Source organism: Lepisosteus oculatus, chromosome 7, assembly GCF_040954835.1.
Source record: "Lepisosteus oculatus isolate fLepOcu1 chromosome 7, fLepOcu1.hap2, whole genome shotgun sequence".
NCBI lineage: Eukaryota > Metazoa > Chordata > Actinopteri > Semionotiformes > Lepisosteidae > Lepisosteus > Lepisosteus oculatus.
Window position 1 is genome coordinate 23,319,461 of NC_090702.1, and position 13,339 is coordinate 23,332,799.

General features: G+C 41.8%; 1 protein-coding gene across 4 annotated transcripts in view; it reads right to left on the bottom strand.

The window, feature by feature from the left end:
• The window catches only part of rab3ip (RAB3A interacting protein (rabin3)), a 41,886-nt gene extending 34,250 nt beyond the window's left edge, over positions 1-7,636 (bottom strand). For 2 of the 4 annotated variants that reach the window (XM_006633516.3, XM_006633517.3), the window contains exon 1: positions 7,453-7,634. The gene's annotated coding sequence lies outside the window, so the exon portion shown is untranslated. Of the gene's footprint in view, positions 1-7,452 lie in introns of all 4 variants that reach the window. The other 2 variants (XM_015352890.2, XM_069192296.1) reach the window with 2 other exon arrangements.
• Between the last annotated feature and the right edge of the window lie 5,703 nt (positions 7,637-13,339).

Genomic DNA, 13,339 nt, shown 5'->3' on the forward strand with positions numbered 1-13,339 from the left:
GAAAGCAGAGCCAGGCAAGCAGAGCAGATGGCCTGTGCTGCAGATCAGTGAAGGCCAGGAGCTCACGAGCTAGCAGGCTTTCCACTGAAACACATGCCATTGTAGGAAATGGAGCTAGAAAGAATATTACAGTATTTTATAAAGCAGGAACAGCTTGGAGAGTGATAACTTATGCAACAGCTAAGAAAGAAGAAATAGATTTCGGGCCAAGCCTCAGAAAATAAAAACAAAGCAATATTCAGTACGTGCACTCCTTACAAGGCTTTAATTCCAGTTTTCGAAAACAAAACTAGAAGCTTCTGTAATAACTTTCACTGTTCTCACGACATGCTCAGGTGCTCCAGAAAATCCTAAAAGTGTCAACCCTGCACAGGTGAGGCGTGAAACCATATAACCTGCAGGAACAATTTTAAGACGAGGTGTGGAGATCCAGAGGAGACATCCGAGTATGTTAAAGAGCTGCATGTTCAGGGTTGACCTGTGAAATGTAATGACGACAGCATATCATCACATCATGGTAAAGGTCTTTAAATACGGGACCCACTGACTCATGGATTGGGCTGACACTTGGCAAATGAAATCCAACTCCGATAGGTGCAAAGTAATCCACACTGGTTATAGGAACACACGCTATGCATATTGCAAGGGTGTTTCTGATCAGGAAGTTACACATGAAAGGAATCTGGTTGTCAAGATACATTGTTCTATGTTCTCATCAAAACAATATGGGGAAACAATGAAAAAGCAAACAGAAAAAGCAGAAAAATCATCTGTAGATTCAATCCGGGAAAGTTATGGGTTACAGATAAAAATATCATCTACAATACAGTGTTCAGTTTTGGCCACCATATCACAAAGCACAAAAACAGAAGTGATTCCTGGTCTCAGGGAACTTTTGTATGCAGACAGGTTGAGGAATATAGATCTCTTCAGTCTAGAACAGAGGAGATTGAAAAGAGACTCGATCCAGAATCTGAGGGGATATAGACAAGTTCAACCTAATGGACTGTTTCACACTCAGTAGTAAAGCAAGGACATAGGGTCACAAGTGGAAACTTAAGAGAAATTCAGTTAGGGAACAGAAAAGGAAACACTTCTTTATGCAAACAGTACCTGGAAAGGGGTTTCCAGCCAGCTCGTTGAAGCCCACATTTTGGGTACTTTAAGAAACAACTGGATATTTTAAATTTGTTTAGATACTAAACCACCAAAGCAGGAAGATGGGGCGAATGGCCCCCTCTCATTTACCATTTGTTTTTATGTCTACTGTTTAACCAAAACTTCTCTTCAGTGCTTGAAGTAGACAAAATACTAGAAAAGTATAATTCTCTTGGAATTATAAATATGAGAGAAACAAGCTAGATAATAACTGAATAGCCCTGTCTTTGGCAATGGAGTACAAAGACAGACATTTGTCATTTGAAAAAAAACCTGACTCCCATACTCAGAATTAGTCTCGGGAAAGTAAATGTAAAGACAATCTTGGACAGAAAGTCTTATGAACTGTCCAGCTATTCCTAAATTGACAATTAAAGGCAACTCCATGGCCCCAAATGTTCAATTTTTTCTTCTTCTTTCTCCTTTGCAGTGTGCACACCGACACAGCCCCCCGGTGCAAAGTTTATAATTGAGTCAGTTAACATTTCCACACACTCAAGACACAGATGTGACAGTACCACACGCTGGAAACATTTTCTAGTCTGGGTTTATGACTGGCACAGACCTGCATGCCCACATGGTTGAATAAGTGCAGTGAGCTTCATATTGTAACATACTGTAAGAAAGGATATCCCTGTCCAAAACAACTTCACATCAGAAGTTGTGAAATATCGCAATATCACAAGACTACGCCCTATGCTATCATTAACTGTGGCTGAAAAGCTGATCAACATATTTGTATTCTCCCGAATTGACTACTGCAATGCTCTGCTCCCTGGTGTATCTAAATCTACTCTGAACAAGCTGCAGTATGTCCAAAATTCAGCAGCCAGAATCCTGACCAGGTCTAGTACAAGTGTTCACATTACTCCTATCCTCGAGTCCTTGCACTGGCTTCCGGTCAAATTCCGCGTAGACTTTAAAATCCTCATGCTCACCTACAAGGCTTTACATGGCTTGGCACCTCAATACCTGTCTGAACTTTTATCGCCCTACTCCCCACCTCGCAACCTCCGCTCTTCAAATTCTGCTCTCCTTACTGTCCCCCAAGCCCGTCTACATTGTATGGGCGACAGGGCCTTCTCCTGCTATGCCCCCAAGCTCTGGAACTCTTTGCCCAAGGATATTAGAGAGTCACCTTCTCTAAACTCCTTCAAATCCAGACTCAAAACCTTCTTCTTCAGAAAAGCCTTTACTTAACTGGTTCCATTCTTCACCCCTCTGCTCTTCTTAATACCATCTTCCACGGTCTCCTCTATCTTTATTGTTGTATTGTTGTAATTATAATTGTGTCCTGTCTTGTGAAATTTTCTTATTTATTGTTTAGTCTTCTTATTTATTGTTATTGTCATCCTGTAAAACGCTTTGAGAAGCCACCTTTAAAGGCGCTATATAAAATAAAGTTTATTATTATTATTATTATCAGGTAGATATGCTACCACCCATATCCCTATACACAGTTTTTCCCCAACACTTCCCTAAATCTGGCTAAGACAGTAACCTGTTAGCCTATCTTCTGCTCATGTTGTGGTATTAGCTAAAAAGGAAGCTACTGTATATGCAGACTCTAAGCAGCAAGGTCAAAGTTCACAACCAACCCACCAATCACAAGTTCCAAAAACAAGGCGTAATGTCAGAATACCATTGGGCTGGCACCCAAACGACAGGTGGGTCTTTTTTTTGTTCAGTGCAGGCCCAAAAAAAGGCAGCTGAAAACAACCTGCCAGTTAAGGGAACACACACTTTTGCACTTGTGCAACACTTTCTAAATGAACCACAAATAGTCTAAAATAAAGGAGTGTGGATTTATATTTTCAAAACATGCTAACAAAACAAACCCCAGCACCTTAAGCCTATATTAACATATAATATCTGAAAAAGATCATTAAAACCGCAATCTCCAGGTTTGATATGAATTTACTTTATCTGTTGCTGAAAATCAGTGAATAGTCAAAAGTGTGTGTGTGTATTTAACTCCTTAAAGTATTTGAAAGAATTCACAGAACGCACTGGAGACAACGTTGTTACTTACTGTACATTCATTTCTAGGGCTTTGGAAGGTACTAGACTAAACCAAACTCTGAACTGCAAGGTACTGCCATTCATCCTTAGCACAAAGTGAGGCCAAGACACACATTACTAGAGTGAGACAGTCACTTCAGTGGAGAGCTGCCTCTTGGCACTGCCTCTTTCTCCTACCACAAAGCACAAATCTGGGATCACTCCCTTGAAAGAGCCATTAAATGGCAAACAAACTGTAAATCTATTCAGCATTTTTAATTTCTCCACTGGTAGAGAATCTTTGTTCCCACAACCGGGATTCTCTACCAGTGCTAAGTGACTAGTTAACGGGGTAAGGTCACATTCATCTTTGAAGGCTGAACTGGAAGGATACACTTGTCACTGGGGTTTTATTATTAAACTGCTTTTGTTTAGGAAATTGTTCAAGCCTACAACACAGTTAAACAATCTGTTCCCTTCAGTTGATTTACAGGACAAACACGAAAACAGCTTAAAAGTCACTCGAGTGAGATTGTCTGCCTGACAGTACGACCTCGCCTGTAAGGGTGTGTAGTTACGTCAATAAATAAGGTCGTCAAGGAGTCGAAAGCAGCCAGCAGCCAGCTAGCTCTGCCTCACCGGCTGCGTCACAGAGCTCGAGTGGAACACAAGTCAAAAACTAGTGACTGAGACCCAACAAGTACTGGTTTTGTGTAAAAACTAGGACCTTGGGGGAAGTCACAATATTCCAAAGGAAAGGTAAATTATTCTGGCAACCCCATTCCTGATACTGCGGTTCGGGTTTCAAAAAATGCAAGCAATCAGCATGTGTAAAGAAGCAAAAATGGACGGAACATTGTCTTCCTACGCACCAGAAATCAAGCTTTGGTCCACGTTGACCAAGAAAGGAGGAATTAACACATTTCTTGGTCTCTTCTCTTACGCACAGAAACAGGCTCTCTATCCAAAGCAAGATACTACCCGTTACAAATACATTTTCACACAACCCCCCCACAAATACTTAACGAAAGCTACGGCCTCCAGTCTATTGGAGTATCTCTGTAGCAATGTCACACACAGCGCAGCTCCATGAAGCTCACGATACCAGTAGGCCCTCAATAAACACACAGGGTGCGCACGTTTGACACAACAGAGCTGTGACGGGCAGGAAGGGGGCTCACACTCACTGGGAGAAATCGTTGAGCGGAAGTCTACTAAACAGACAGGACCAAACAATGAAGAGGAAAACAATACAGGTAAAAACAAAGCCGATTTGTTGTACCAGCGCATGTACAGTGCACGCAAAAGGCAGGTGACAGCTCATCCAGGAGAGACAAGTCAATGCCCTTTGCTAGCACACATGCGATAATTTAGTGCACCCTGCCTCACGTGCGCCAGAGAAAAGAGAAACATTCAGGGGCCCAGTTCTTAAAGGGACTGGGAGTTATCCGACACCCCCAGCTTCATAACTAGAATAGGAATTTGCAGGCTGTATTAAATCTTGAAGGCAAAAAAAAAATTAAATCTCCTGAAGAAAAGGTACATAAATCAAAAACAGAGGCTGCCGAAAGCATCAGCCTGTCAATTATTCATTTTCTGAGAGAAACCATTTACCGCCGTTCGTCTTCCCTCGCACTGCCGCTATAATGGGCCCTTGACTTCACCCACTCTTTCAGCGGCTCCCCGACACCCCGCCTCCGTGTTACCTAATTGCCTCCAGCTGGAAGAGGTGCTGCTTCCTTACTTATTCAGACCACAGGGGCACCATGAATTATAAATGAGGGCTGCAAACGCACCGTACGACAGGTCACATTTGTCAGGATACAGACGGCGGCTAATGAAATTAAAAAAGATCAGTTTCTCCTGTTAGCTTTGCTAGGGCATGATTAATTACGAAGATGTGGTCTTAAAGTCTACCCCCCCTCCCCCCAACACGTTTCAGAAAGCTTCGGCTTTCATATAAAGAAATTGCACGACTCGTAAAATGGCTTAGTAGTCTAATTTGTTAAGAAGAAACAACGCTGGGCATTTAGCAGGAGATGTTCTGGGAGATCAAGTACGTCATCAAAAGTTCAGCAGACCATTAAACCTGCGATACTTAAACCCATGTGAAGGAGCAAGAATAGCTTAGCTGGAAGACCATAGCTGGGGCTTCTTGATTGTATTCTCGGGGAGGCTTTGAGTGGTGAGCATTTTCTAAAATTAACAGTAAAGTCCTGAACAGGACAAGCACCTTTCCCTGAAATTGCAGAAATGTTGGCAAGCATTCTGTGTCGCCTGGTGCCTTTGCCAAAGCTGAAAACGAAATTCTTGTACAGACCACACTTATTCCATTCAGACACACTCACAAATGGGCAGAAAAAAGAAAATAGGGACAAGAAGGATATCCCTTTATAGTTCAGATATTTGAACGTCGGTATTTTCCCATAAACAACTCTGAAGAGAATGACGAGACTGACGAGACACATATAAACCGGAGAAATTCAGTATTTTGGGCACGGTGTTTTACACAGTACAGTTCTGCGTTGTAATGTGCCTCTCAGGAGTGTCCTATTGTGTCTAAAACAAACAAAGTGCTAGCACAGCCCCTGCCTCTGTTGGTTTAACTGCACAACTAACCACGCTCATATTTCAGGGCTTTGTATCCAGTGTTACACTATAAACGGGCCTCACTGTTTTTATCCTGTCACTAGCTTGTCATTGCTAGTGGGGGAAAAAAAGGAAAAACGCAAAAACCTGATGCTTTCTGAATGCCTGTTTTGTTGGCTATTTCTGCTCCAACTCTTTCCGCAATTAACTGCGGTTTAGACGCTTGTGCAATCTGCCTAATATTTAACGTTGACTAAAATATTAAGAATTAAGCTAAACTCAAATGTATCCATGCAAAATTCCCTCGGCAAAAAAAAAAATCAGATTGACAAATGACATGCCGTTACTGAAAGGAGTTTAATCTGCACAAAGCGTTTTCGTCACCAATTTTGTTCGATTTGACTAGGCTACCTCACTATTTCTGTCAGCATATTATGTCCACTAAAGCACGTCAATCGCAGACATCTCATGCAGGATTAGTAATCGTTTGGTTTCAACACACTAGGGCAACAGGAATGTAAATGTACTCGATATTGCACCTAAAACAGTCAAATTGCCTTCGAATATGAAACAAACTTGATTCCAATAGTGTATTTTGGCTCAACATCCCCAGATTCTTTTAAGCGACAGTAGCTGAAGCACAAAATACGAAATTGCGTCCCCGTGTCTAACCAATTATTTTTTGGACCTCCTGTCTTGTCGCACGTGTCTACCTATACAGTACAGGCGTGACAGAAAAACCACGATTCCTTTCGCATAAAATAAAGCTCTTCGATCTCAGACCAAACTATGAGGAATACAGGACGGAAATAAGACTCGCAACAGAAACGTTCGTTAAATTATGGATTTTATAAAACAGGCAAGATAATCCAGTGCTCTTACTCTATTATGCACATATTAAACGTCAACAGCAAGTTTTATTTTTCAATGTAGGGATCGGAGTTTTTCGACGAGAGACGTTCCCCATTTTTTCCATAATCAGGGATTTTTGTTCTGTCAACTAACACATTACCCGGGGGCGAAACTGTTGCCCTGGTCTTAAAAACTGCAGTACCGAAAATAAAAAAGGCACAAAAAAACGCCTTGCCCCTTTTCGTTGTTACAAAGGAGATCAACAGCACGCACAATCAAATTTCGTGCCTTTGGCTGCTGTTGGGTTTTTTTTTTTGTCTGTTTTTGATTGAAACCAACAATGCATCGTGCGGCCCTTTTTCTAAAATCCCACTAAAGGGAAATAATCCTCTTACAAAGCATTATGTATCAGTTCGTTTCATGTCCAGGTAGGATGTCCACCGAGACCGGCTGGTGTGAAGGCTGAAATCTTCACCCCTAATTACATCATTTTGCAGGGACCCGCTAGAAAACTAAATCCCGAAAAAATGGTCATTCGCGACGTTTAATGGGCGCCCGTGGAATAACTTGAGGCTAAATCAAATAAGCGTTTCCTGAGGTTGATTCGCTTCGGAATCTACACAGATCCTGGCTTTAATCGTCTGATACGAATCTCAAAATGCGACAAAAAAAAAACTACGAGCGCGTAAAAGTCCAGAAACAATCCATGTAATGTGGTTTCTCCCCTTTATTTTAAAAACACACTGCCTGTAAACATTTGATTGCTAGAGTATCGCACAGCACAACACCAGGCGAAGCTCGCTACCTGCACAACTGTGCCAGGATCGGATCATGATTTCAGCAGCTACCTACCTATGGCTTAGGAAAGCTAATGAAGAAAATTCCCTGCAGACAGGAAAATGTCCACTTCAAAGAGACGGTCAATTGAGAGACAGGTAACTTCTCTGAGACAAGGATGGAGAAAGACAGCTCACAGCCAGATCAGCTCTAGGCACACCTGCTCCCTCTTCTGCGTGTGAACACGACTGCAAACCGCGCATGCGCGCCCCGGCGGCCGCCCTATGTTTACACAGGCGTAGCTACCCGGTCACAACCGTAATACAAATGGTACACACGCATCTGTGATTTGATGGTGGAAATTTCAAACTACTGTACGTCAAATAATAATATCTCCGCACATGAACCCCGTATGTGGATTAATGCGATAAGTGGATGCATGGACTGGAGCAAAAAAGAAAAACAAATATCCTTCGCATCTGAATTAACATACAGTTGTGGAAACGGCCGTTTTTCATTCATGAATGAAAACATTCTTGTGAAAGCGCTTACCCTCCTGGTTCTCTTACAAAATAATACAATTACATTGTTGAGGAAATTATATTTCTATTTTTTTTCATAATAACCCTTATGGATGCGTTGCACACACATAATCGTGCTTTCTGCTGCATGTCGATCAGAAACACGATTTAAACTAACCCTAGAAATTCCTTTATTTAACCAGATAAATCAGTTGAGAATAATCCTTTGTTTAAAGTGGCGACCTGGCCATGAGACGCACACCATTACTGTACAGAAAAAGCAAAAGAAAAAAAGCTCTACAATGTAAATTGAGCTAATAGGACGTTGTAACGTTATCAAGAGTAACTTTTGTTTTAGCCAAAAGAAAAAGGCGTGATTTGTTCAAGAATATTCATACACTACTTATAACACATAAATGCAGTGTCTTTTCAGTACAACAGTGCCGCCTGTTACAGTATAACTCCCCTACCACAATCCTGTCACGTCCAGTGCATCCAGAGGGCGCTCTACTTCTGTCTTGTTCCTAGTTCCCTGTGATTATTCATGTTTTTCCCGTGTGTTGTTGTTGTTGTTGTGTAGCCTATTTACTTCCTGTGTCTGCTGTACTCCTTGCTCAGCATTGAGGGTACGGATTTCCTGAGACCCGCCTAGCACCAGGTCGCTACTGTCTGTGGCCTGAGGGCATAGATTTCTTTCCGATATCATCTGACCCCCTGAGTCTGGGCTAACCTCTGTGTTGCCCCTTTCACCGCTACGCCCTCCTTGTCATTCCACGGCTTGCCTTTCCTACATCCGTGACATATTACCATGCATAGGGAGAGATAATCTAGCAAAACATTCTGCATCATTAACCTTGGCCTTTTGTAAATCAAGGACTGCTGCTGTCTTATAACACGAAAATACACCGAACCAGAATACTGACTGACACAGGCCCCAACGTCAACAATTCAGTCTCACAAAACTACCAAACTCCACCATCTGTAGCTGGTCAGAAGTGAATCAGAATATTCTAGTCAGCTCCCTCACCTCAGAGCTCTTCACTACAGCCAGCCAGAGGTGACACAGCCAAGGTGTGACGGGCCAGCCTCCAGACTGAAGGACCCGTCAGCTGAGCCAAACAGAAACCCAAACACTTGCTTTTACATTTCAACTGCCTCGAGCAGAACAAACAAGCACTCTCCCGCAAACAGTACTGAAGTTTCGACGGACGGATTTGCTGTCCGCTTAAGGTTATGTCTGGGTTCAACAATTGTTTTTTAAAGGCATAGAGACTGAAATAGCCCAAAACAGAAAAATAAATATTTTGGGTAAGAGAACAAAAACTACAAATAAGTCAAAAAATGTAATTTAATTCATATTTGATCACTTCAGCACCAGTCATCCTGTTCAGCAGCTCATCCTGTGAAGTCCTGCAGAACAGGTTCATGCTCGTGTCTGTTAAGTGCCAGTCAGTCACTCCGGCACAATAGTGGAACTCAGAGCTCTGAGTTGTGTTTTCACACTGGTCATCGCCCCTGACCTATGGCAGTCACACATGGAGTAAGGCCTGGTTTAGCTCTTAACTAGCGGGGCTGTATTACGCACATACTTGTCTTACACAATGTCCACAAAAGACAAGAGATTCCAGATGAAAGGGGTGGGAGATACGATAGCACCTGGAATACCTGCCCAAAAGAACTGAAAATCAAACAACCATCAAAATAGTGAAGAGCCCGCACAGGGCAAAGGGCTGCAAATATCCCAGGCAATTTGAATACAGATTTGTATACAGAAGATGTTTGTTTTTGAAAGCAGGAAATCAATTCTAAAATAATAGGTTTGACATATTCATATTCTAAAGCCACCCCTTAATCTGGCTATCTAAAACTGGGGCTGGATCAAAATAGAACACATTTCTGAGCACAGAAGCAATGGGAGATGAAACTGAAGGCTGGGGAAAAAAATATTTGCCTGGATCCACATCATATGTACTGAAATAATTGTACTGAAAATAGTAACACACAAGCCTGCTGTCACAGGCCACTCAGTTGTGATAGCTAACCAGAACCCATTCAAAATGTAATATATATTTATTGTGGACCATCAAAATAATTGGAAATGTCACAACTGAAAAATACTTACTCCTTTCCCTTTTCAAGGAAAAACATTTCCTATTTTTGTTGATACAGATACACAAGGAAACCCTGAGTCAACATATGCATTTATAAAACAGAAGGTTAATAACAATATACAGTGCCTCTGTCTCACAGTCACATAGTGATAGCATAGCTTTAGTGTTTTCTGCCAAAAAAAGCAACAATAATAAATTTTTAAACAAAACTTTGCCTTCCATACAATTCCATAACAATTTTATGAAAATGATAAGCTTACCTGGAAATTACTGTATATATCAGGAAAATAAATTAATAATCAAATAAATAATTTTTCAAAATCATGCAATCACATTAAAAATAATTGGATTGAAGCATATTGTCCCAGGGCGCTAGTCAGATTACTCTTCAAATGCAGTGAAGGTTTTCAATGAGGCATTGTAACCAACAACAGCTCTTTTAATAGCTTGTTCTGACCCAGTAAGAAATAAACAAATGGTAAGTTCAGAAACTGCAGTTAAAATAGTATCCAGCTTTCATAATAAAGTTTTCCTCTAAGCTTGCATCCATACATGTCTGTCAGCTGATTAAAAAATAAAAGTTTACACTACTTGTGTTGAACATTTAATTAAGGATTAGAATTTGTGGTCTAATACAAACAAGGCTGAGCTCTTCTCTGTTTTAGGAAAAACAGCTTAACACTGAGCTTTTCCTTCAAGCACAAAACCCTGTTCATTTTCTCTGATAATTTTAAGCAGAAGACTATAAAAGGAAATGGGGCCTTATAAACAAAGGCAAAGAATTAAAGATGCTACGTCTGAAAAATTTTCAAAAAGTCCAAGAGGAGACTCGGTAACTGTATACTGTCTTCACAATGTCATGTTAAGTTTTGGTTTATTTTCAACAAAATTATGCCTTTTCTTTAGCAAGCTTAATTATTATACAATATATTCAGGGTTATAGTGGGATTGCTTACAAATGTGCAACACATGACGTCCTGTGCATGCTGATTTTTTGTTGTGTGACTAAAGTATGTAATATCCAAATGCCTCAACTCAACAGTTCCCAACTCTAGTATTTGTTCATCAGACATCAGACAGCAAAATTCAGAACTACAAGATGGCAGGTATATCGAAAATGAATGTGTCTGTTGAGTCGCACTATTTGTGATCAGTACCAAATTTTGAGTTTCAGAACTGCCTTCATTCACTTACTGTATATTGCCTGATTGGGACCAAATGAGTTTCTGCCGATGGTATAAAACCTCATTGCAGGAACTGTCTACTACAGTGACATTCCCACCCTTGTCTATCAGAACTTGATCACCTTCAAAGGGCTGTTTAGTGAGAAATAATGGTACAGTAAGTGAGTTGAAAAGATACTGCTTACATTATTATCACACAACTGGAGGGCAAAAGCCTCTGATCCCCAGGAAGCTGGCAGGACTTTTAGCCATCTGAGTCTGCACACACGAAGTAGAACATACCTGGGTTTGTCAGGCACCGAGTCTGTTAGGAGATTATAACAGGCCTCTGGACATTGGAAAGAAAACCACAGTGGAAAGAAAAACACCCAGGAGGGATATTTTATGCTAGCAACGGACTTCACCACACACAAACACTCACACTTAAACATAAACTCGTGAAAACGGGACTTTCTGCTCTCTAGTGGCAGGTCAGCTGAAACTACTAGGCTAATTACTGCTGGCTTGCCCCACGTCGTCGAAATTGTTATTTTGCTTATAGAAATTAAACACTGCAAAGTTAATCCAGTCAATATGATACATTGTTTCTTTTTGGGTAATCCCATGCATAGTTTGGATCATAATAGAACAAAAAAAGCCAACTCAGTGATGGGACCCCAGTCCATCGCAGGGCAGACACACTGGCTCAGACATGCATACACCCAGACCCGGCCCAGTTTTCCCAGGAGATAATTAACCTAGCAGTAGGTCTTTGGACAGTGGGAAGAAACCAGAGCACCCAGACGAAACCCATTCAGACACAGGGAGAACATACCAACTCTACACAGATAGCAACCCAGGAATTGAACCCAGGGCCCCAGTGCTGTAAGGTGGCAATGCTAACCACACCATGTATTATTGCTTGAGCCAATAACTGCATGAAGTCTGCGACCCATTGAACTCAAAACGCCTTGTATAAGCATGTGTGTTGCTTGACTGCATCAACTTCACATTTTTTGCTTAAGATTAGGGTGTTCTGGCAATACTTTTTTCTTCGGCAAGTAAGATGAATGCATGCTCATTTGAATTTAAATCAGGAGATTGGCTTGGTCAGCGTACGGTTTTCCACATTTTTCTTCTCATGAACCTCCCAAATGAACACATGATTGCACTGACCATATGATTGGGGTTAGGGGTTATGCTATATAATGAAGTGCCATCCAACAACTACCAAATTATTTTCTTCTAAACATAAGAATTCCTTCTGAACGTATCTGCCAGTGTAAACAGTCTTCATTTCAACCACAGTCCTAGTCCTCCCTGGGTGTAGTCCTCCCTGGTGGGGTAGTCCTCTAGGATTGCTCAAACATCTGCCCCATCCCTCAGGAACACAGAGGGCCTGAACTCATTCCCCAGCTATAGGGAATCTATAAGCAGGCTGGCAAGACATGGACCATGACCAGTCCTGAGGGTTTGCCAGTCTTTACTTGGGAGGTGAAAGGCGAGCAGTTGTTGGGTAGGACATGTGATGAGGTGCTTGTTTCTCAAGTCTGGTGATTCCCTAACTTGAGCCCAGCTGGAGTCTTGTTAAGGAAGGGTTTTAGTAATTCTTGAAGGCATATGCATCTTTGATGGATTAAATATGTCCTTGTGTAGGAGCAGGTGAGAAACGTTTTGGATCCTTTGGAGCATTGTGAGGGATTATTGCGAGTCCACAGATGTGTGGAGGAGTGATGTTTGCAAGGACAGGGAGTCAGGGAAGTGGAGCCGAGAGCTCCAGTCATGATGCACATGGTTGCATTCAGCTGGGTGTCTACTCTGTGAGTCTGTGTTTATCCTGACCAGACTGGGGCACAGCATTCTGGAGCTGAGCTGAGGTCCAGATCATGGCAGTGCTCTAGGCTGTACCAGCAAGTGTGGAGATAAGCATCCTGTCTATGGTCGACGCCATCAAAACAGACACTGGCTTAGGCATAGAACAGCTGAAAGGGAAAGTCCAAGAACAGAAAGCGTGGTGAGAGATGGCCTATAGAATCGCCGAGAGTCGGATCCGACTGACCGGATAACATCATCATCATCTATGGTCACTCCAAGGTGTGTTGTAGTGGGATGCTGCTGCAATTTCCGATTGTTCATATGAAAGTTGAGCTTTTCTGTATCTTTTGCA